Raw genomic sequence first — 7,966 nt, 5'->3', positions numbered from 1 at the left:
CTTCTCCCACCAAAAAGGAAAAACTTCAATCATCTCCGGTTTTACCTCCTGTGGGGGCCCCAGAGCAGTTGCTCCTCGCTGACATACAAGGCGTGGTACAAAGCACAGAGATACCGACAGCTCATTCGCTCCACAGTTTCAGACAACAGAGAAATTCAGATTCAGTCCCACACTGAACTCAAGACCCAGACACAGATTACCAATACAACGGCTACACTGAAACACAGATGGTTAATATTCCCATTGACTTCGGCACCACTGTCCTACAGGTAGAGGCATAGACCAAATCTCCAAATCCACACCCACAGCGTTGGCACTTTCAGTGTGAGCTCAGGATTGGACGAACAGCTGGAAAATTGGGAAATTATGAATGTAGCATTGGAAGAAATTAAGAAAGTTTCGGATAAGCACGTAGGGTTCTGGATAATATGCGTGTGTCAGAATTAGTCAGCAGGTTAATGTCAGACAGATGAAATAAATGGACCACTTTCTAACATTTCGGCAACTCGGGGTTTGTCGCTGAAACCGCAGCTGTTCACAGTCTACTGTGGAGATGTGGATGTGAGGAAGAACTATATTATATGCATGTCGGCTGTTCTATAGAGCTGAATGGCTCTGAGAAAGGCGCAGGGAGGGTTTGGGGATAGAAGTGAAGGAGTGAAGATGTGGCAGGCGGCCAGTATATAGGATTATGTGAGGCCATTCATTCCCAGAGGAACAAACTAGAAAATCAATATTTACACGGGGCCAGACTGAACGGTTCGGAGGGCCCTGACGTTCCATGTAAACAAATAACTAAGAGCTAACATTCAGATACAGCAAATAATTCGGGAGCCGAACAGTATTTTGTGTTGTGATACAGGAGGATTGTTAAGAGTTATAGAGTTATGTCTTATCGGGAGGTATCCTGCAGGTGTGGTGAGAATGCACTCTGAATGTTAGATCCAGGTCTTGTCACACTTCCTTATGAAAGTTGTCACTATTGAAGAGGGGGTGCCGAAACTATTCCTCACACTGACAGTATAGTTCCGGGGATGACACACTTGCTGTGTGCGGGGAGAGTGAGTCTGTATTCTCTGGAATTGTGAGGAGAATTGTGGGATTCTTTCAGATCATTCAACCCAGTTGCAGGGAGGATGTTTCCCCTGAATGATCATTATATTACCATGTGTCACAGTCCCAGAATGAAGTAACGGATATTCAGCAAGAGTGAATCCCTCTTCAGTTAAAACATACAAAAGTACAGGACAGGAGGAGGACATTTTGTCTGTGATGTTGGGCTGACGTAACTAAGCCAGTGATGCCTCATCAAACTAATTTCTCTGCCTGAATGCACATTAAATATTATTTCCAGGTCTGGGCACAGTTCCTCAGGAAATTATCCATGTAACAGAGAGAGTGAATGGACTATTCCTCACAATGACCTGACGGCTGCAGGCGATGGCAAGCTGTCCTTGTGAGGGGGGAGTGCATGAGCTGGGCCTGTACTCTCTGGAATTGCTAGGAGAATTCATGGATTCTTGCAGGTAACTCGGACCGACTGCTGAGAGGATGTTTCCATTGAATTAAAATTTTACCATGGGTCATAGACTCAGAATGAAGGAAATGATATTCACGATGGCGTGGAAAATCAGTGATTAGTTCTCCAGTTAGACAGTTCGGTACAGGAAGAGACAATTTAGTCTGTGATGTTGGGCTGATATCATTAACCGGTGATGCCTAATTAAACTGATCACCTTGCCTGCATGTTTTCCGTATCCAATCCTTCTCTGTGTATTTGATTGCCTATCTCAGAATCTTATGATTACCGCCGCCTTCAACACCACGCTAGAAATGCATTCTAGACACCCGCAACTCTCTGCTTTGTTTTGTTTTAAACATTTCCCCACACATTTTCCACTCTCACCTGAACTGCATGTCCTCTGTTATCCAGTACATAAATTATTTGAGAAAGGTTACAGTTGTTTAATGTATTTATGCGTCTCCATCTCCCCTTGGTGGGTGCCATTCCGGAAAGAATAACTCAAGTTCGTGCAATTCCTCCTTTTAGATCTCCTCCCTATGAAAGTTTTCTGAAAGCTTTCCAAAGCCTCGGCTTCTTTCTTATAACGGGGCGACCGAAACCAATGTTAAACTCCAGATGGAATCTAACCAGAGACTGATAAAGCGGCAACATCACTTCACTTTATGACAAGAATGATCCTCCCAGTCATTGCCTTGGCTTCTGCCATCCGGAAAGAACTGTTTAAGTTTGTGCAATTTCAGCAACTTGACACCTTCTAGGTTTTCTCTTAAAGGTCCTCCTGATAACCTCCTCTATTCCTTTTCCAAATCCTCGGCATCCTCCCTATAATGGGGCGACTGAAACTAAATGCAATATTCCACAGTCAACCTGACCAGAGCTCTGTAGAAAACCACAGTTCTCTGGACGAGGACGAACCGACATTGCTGTTTCTGCAATGTCTCGACAAGCAGTAGGTGGGGGAGTGCTGGGGGGTGTTTGCTCTTCCCGTGGACAGCTGGATACAATGATCAGCCGAAGTGAACGGCGACGGCACAATGAACTTGCTAGACAGAAAGCTGAGCCTGAGATTCACATTCCGTGTAAGCAGGACTAGCCACAAATGAACGAACGAGAACGAAGGGGTCAATGAGGAAAAGACCAGATTAATTAATTGCTTAAGGGTTTCAATTATCGTAAATATTAGTGAACGTTACGATCATGGGACGGTAGTTTGACTTGTTACGTATTCAGGCAACAATAAATATATATGAGTTAGGCAACGGTTTTTATAACAAATAACACGTTTATTAAACACTGAAAACAAACCCCCCAAAAGTAAACAAACACTAACTTAACCGGAATTCAGCTGCTGTGCGGCAGATTCACAGTTCTTAATAGCGTTGCAGTTCAAACAGTTCTTAAAGCGGTATTGAAAAAAACACAGTACTTTAAAGCGGTATGCCGAAAGTTCAAAAGCTCACAGTCCATCTAAAAGAAGAGACTTTTTAAGGCGATTTAAATTCTCTTCCACGTCGTTGTCCTTCGATCCCCGGCGTCGAACTTTCCCACGAAGAATTTTATGAAATATAACGGCTTAAAGGCACTGACCTTCTTTCCATACTATTCTCAAATCCTTTCTGGTCAACCCAGGGATTAACAGCAAGAATAGTCAACGGAATCCTTCCGAATGAGGATCAAATAAGGTCGAACTTTCCACCGTCGAAAATCGATTCTCCTCGATCTTTAACTTCCGAACTTTTATCTTCACTCTCCACAGTAAAAAAAACTGCTGGCAATGACCTTTTAAACTTTAGGCATTATATAAAACTTCATTTTTCAACTAAACTGCGTCATAACATTAAATCACGCAGTGACATGAAGTCAGCTTGGCAAATCCCGCCACGAACTGCCCCACCTGACAGGGTGGGTCTTCCTTTTATAACCTCTAAAAAAAAACCTGTCACATGACCTCTACTGGCGGGAAAATGACGTCACTCCACCATCAAAAGACCATTACCTCAAGTCCAGTATAGCTTCAACCCCAGTCACGTGACAAGGGTATCACTGTCACGTGTCACGAGTACGTAACAGACTAAATGGAGGGTAAATATGGTTTTATCCAAACAGGAGATGATCTGACGGGAGAGGTACTGCCTGTTCCCATTGGAGTATCTGGAGAGGCGGGGCCATGGGCTGTCCATACTTTCCGTGAAGAGGGGAGTAAAGCAGAGAGTGCTGAATTGGAAGTCGAGTTTCCCGTAACTGACGCCAAAGACTTTAAAGACAATTTGCTCTCGTTTCTGCGGAGAGGAAACTAGGATGGAGTCTATGGAAACAAGGCAAACAAGCAGGGAGGTCATGGAACCTATAAAGATGAAAGTGGAGGAGGTGCTTGCTGTCTTAAGGCAAATCAGAGCAGATAAATCCCCAGGACCTGAGGGTATTCCCTCTGACCTTGAAGGAGACTAGTGTTGAATTTGTAGGGTCCCTGGCTGAAATATTTAAAATGTCGATATCCACGAGTCAGGTGCTGGAGGATTCGAGGATAGCTCATGTAGTTCCGTTGTTTAAAAAAAGCTCTGAAACTAAGCCGGGAAATTATAGGCCGGTAAGTTTGACATCCGTAGTAGGTAAATTATTAGAAGGAATACTAAGAGATAGGATCTACAATTTTTTGGGTAGACAGGGACTTATTAGAAAAAGTCAGCATGGCTTTCTGAGTGGTAGGTCATGTTTAACCAATCTATTAGAGATTTTCGAGGAAGGTACCAGGAAAGCAGATGAAGAGAAGGCAGTGGATGTTGTATACATGGACTTCAGTAAGGCCTTTGACTAGGTCCCGCATGGGAGGTTAGTTAGGAAGATTCATTTGCTAGGTATACATGGACAGCTAGTAAATTGGATTAGACATTGGCTCATTGGAAGACGCCAGAGAGTGGTAGTGGAGGATTGCTACCCTGAGTGGAATCTTGTGACAAGTGGTGTGCCATAGGGATCAGTGTCGGATCCCTTGTTATTTGTCATCTATATCAATGATCTGGATGATAATGTGGCAAATTGGATAAGACATTTGCTGATGATATAAATATTGGAGGCTTTCAAAGCTTGCACAGGGATCTGAACCAGTTGGAGGAATAGGCTGAAAAATGACAGATGGAGATTAATGCGGACAAGTGTGAGGAATTTCACTTCTGAGGGTCAAACCAAGGTAGAACATAGAAGGTAAATGGTAGGACACTGAGGAGTGCATTAGAACAAAGGGATCTGGGAGTAAAGGTACATAATTCCCAAAAAGTGGCTTCACAAGTAGATATGATTGTAAAGAAAGCTTTTGGTACATTGGCTTTTATAAATCAAAGTATTGAGTACAAGATTTGGAATGTAATGGTGAGGTTGTATACAACATTGGTGAGACCGAATATTGAGCATTGTGTGCAGTTTTGGTCATCAAATTACAGGAAGGATATTAATAAGTTTGAAAGAGCGCAGAGAAGGTTTACGAGGATTTTGCCAGGACTTGCGAAACTGAGTTACAGAGGAAGGTTGAACAGGTTAGGACTTTATTCCCTTGGAGTGTAGGAGAATGAGGGGTGATTTGATAGAGGTGTATAAAATTATGATGGGTATAGATAGAATGAATGCAAGCAGGTTTTTTCCACTGAGGCCAGGAGAGAAAAAGAACAGAGGTCATTGGTTAAAGGCGAAGGGGAAAGGCTTAAAAGGAACATGGGGGGGGGGCTTCTTCACGCAGAGAGTGGTGGAAGTGTGGGATGAGCTGCCAGATGAATTGGTGAATGCGGGCTCACTTTTGACATTTAAGCAAAACTTGGGCAGGTCTATGGATGAGAGAGGTTTGGAGGGACATGGCGCAGTTTCAGGTCAGTGAGACTAGGCAGAGAAATGGTTCGGCACAGCCAAGAAGTGCCAAAAGGGCACTTTCCGTGCTGTAATATCTATTATTTTATAGTTCTATCTGGTTGTCTCTGTGAGCGGTAACACCTAAACAAACTCCAGTGGGCTTCGTAGTCGTCCTGGATTATTACGTAAAATAACAATTAATATTGCTATTATCATTATTCTTTTGCTTGACTTTGCACAGTGTGTTATGTTATACATATTAAGTGTTTTGGCTGTCCTGTTAGTGCGGTTCTCCATGGATTTTATTGTGTTTATTGTGATGACCGCGAGAAAGTGAATCTGATTGTACATGGTGATACATGTATATAGAAAGGCTCTGATGCAAAATTTATTCTGCCTTAAACTTTGAACCAATTGGGCCGAAGGCTATTTTCCCTGCTGTGCGATTTAAAATACCTGCATTGCAAAACAAGTAAGAGTGGCCTGTTAAACCACAAAAAGAGAATATAATCCGGTGCGGAATGATTAATCCGGTATTCCCAAATCCAGAAAGGTGCTAAATGCACGTTACTGAGCTCAACGGCAGATGTACGCTTAAGAACGACGATGTAAAATGCCGTTTCAATATAGAGACCGACAACGTGTCTGAATGGCCCCGATGTCATTCTGTCCAAAAAACAGCCACGGCTGAGAAGGTGACACAGACACTCTTCACCGAGGCCTCGTTCTCATCAAACTCCGCAGCCCGAATCCCATGTCATGTGAACTGTTGTTCAGTTCTCTGTTGTGACTAAATCAAAATCTTTATCTTAATTGCTTCTTTCTCGTACTCCCAAACAGTTCACGCTTTGGTCACTCAGTAAAATTACAGTGATTGCATTATAAAAACAGCACATGTAATACAGAGTATTTGTCAGGAGTGGGGTTCGAACCCACGCCTCCAGGTGGAGACCAGAACACTCGCGTTTAGTAGGATGCGGCTTTCTCGCCTTAAGTCTGGCGCCGTAGACCACTCGGCCACCCTGACAGCCCCAGCAGTACTCTCTCCACATGCCAGATAAACAGCAGTATTTCGGAATAGTCTGACGGACTGTTTTGTTGAGCGGGTATACATATAAACACACTCTATATCCTGGGATTTTAAATGAATATGGACGGGATGCATTTTCTCAGGTTGCTGAGCATGTGCGGAATCAGAGCGTACAGCATCACAGCACTGGAATTGTGCTGCACTCCGTTCAGGCCATCCTCCAGAGAAAGGATGACGCGGATTCGGAGAGTGTGCAGAAGAGCATCACCAAGATGCTACCTGAATTAGAAGGTTTGTGCACTAACCAAAATTTGGACAACCTTGCTCTTTTTCTCTGGAGCATCGGAGGTGAGGGGGAAATGACACTTTCCCTTTTCCACCGATGCTGCCTGTCTGCTGCGCTTCTCCTGGCATGCTCAGCTATTCAATTTAGAACAGATTTTAAAGTGAAATGATTGGTTGTCGGAATATTCAATGAATGGGCACGTGAGCGTACATTATGCCCTTTTAATCAATAGTCTGATTGTTGATGGGTAGTAACTGTTCTTGAACGTGGCCGTGCGCGTCCTGAGGCTCTTGTACCGTCTATATATATAGTTTTGTTAGCCTCGAAGAATGCGTCGTTAGCTGATATATAACTACAACATTTCTCACTGGAAAGCAAACGGGTATTAAGTCTCCACAGAGGCCGTTCTCTAATGTTTAAAGGGTTTGCGCAGATTTAGGGCTGCTTCGGCATATATGGGTGGCAACTGATTTGCGTTGCGAACAGCTTACATAGGAATTATGGAACTGTATTCACAGATCCCTCTGCTCTCCCTCATTCCTCAATTCCCTAAAAATTATTGTATATATCTACCCAGGTAGGTCCGGGTAAGTGCAGCGGCTCTTGATCCCATCTGGATGGAATGTCACATTAGATTCCAACTGCAAAATGTTCGGTCCGTTTTTCCAGCTGCTGCACTGACGCTGAAAGTTTTCATAAACTACTTCGCTGTCCACTCACGCTATGAAACCCAGGTTCCATCTGCAAATCAGGTTTCTCATATTACAATTGACTTGCATATCCTGTTCCTTAGACTGTTTCTCAATATGTTTGGGGCGCACACAGATTTGGGAGTGTCTCCGGATTTGAAGTGCACACTAATTTGATTTGCGGGCAGTTTGCAGATTTGGGGGTGTACACATATTTTGTCATTTCATGAAAAGGTTTTGGAATTATCTATTTTTCTAGTCGGTGTGTACACAGGTTTCAAGTTGTATATAGACATGAGGGCACACACGGATTTGGAGGTGCGCACGGATCTCAGTGTTCTTACAGATTTGGTGTGTCGGCGGATTTGATGTGTGGCGAATCTGAAAGTTGTTCAATTTATCGATAAAGCAACAAAAATATCATTGAAATTGCGCTCTTATTTAGTGACGTGAACAGATTTGGAGACGCACACGGATTTGGTGATGTGTCTGGATTCAGCGGTGCATCGTCTAATACAGAGATGTACACTGATTTGACAATGTGTACAGATTCAGCGGTGTGTTGTCGAATACAGGGGTGCACACTTATTTGGGGATGT

The 7,966-nt window shown here is 43.5% G+C and overlaps 1 non-coding gene across 1 annotated transcript; it reads right to left on the bottom strand.

The window, feature by feature from the left end:
• Positions 1 to 6,273: 6,273 nt before the first annotated feature.
• Positions 6,274 to 6,389, bottom strand: trnal-uaa (transfer RNA leucine (anticodon UAA)). The gene is made up of 2 exons: positions 6,352 to 6,389; positions 6,274 to 6,319 (listed from the first exon to the last, which is right to left on the bottom strand). It is a non-coding gene; the product is annotated as a tRNA-Leu (tRNA).
• Between the last annotated feature and the right edge of the window lie 1,577 nt (positions 6,390 to 7,966).

This window comes from Hemitrygon akajei, unplaced genomic scaffold (genome assembly GCF_048418815.1).
Source record: "Hemitrygon akajei unplaced genomic scaffold, sHemAka1.3 Scf000106, whole genome shotgun sequence".
NCBI classification, from domain to species: Eukaryota; Metazoa; Chordata; class Chondrichthyes; order Myliobatiformes; family Dasyatidae; genus Hemitrygon; species Hemitrygon akajei.
This window is presented reverse-complemented; position numbering and strand designations above follow the sequence as displayed.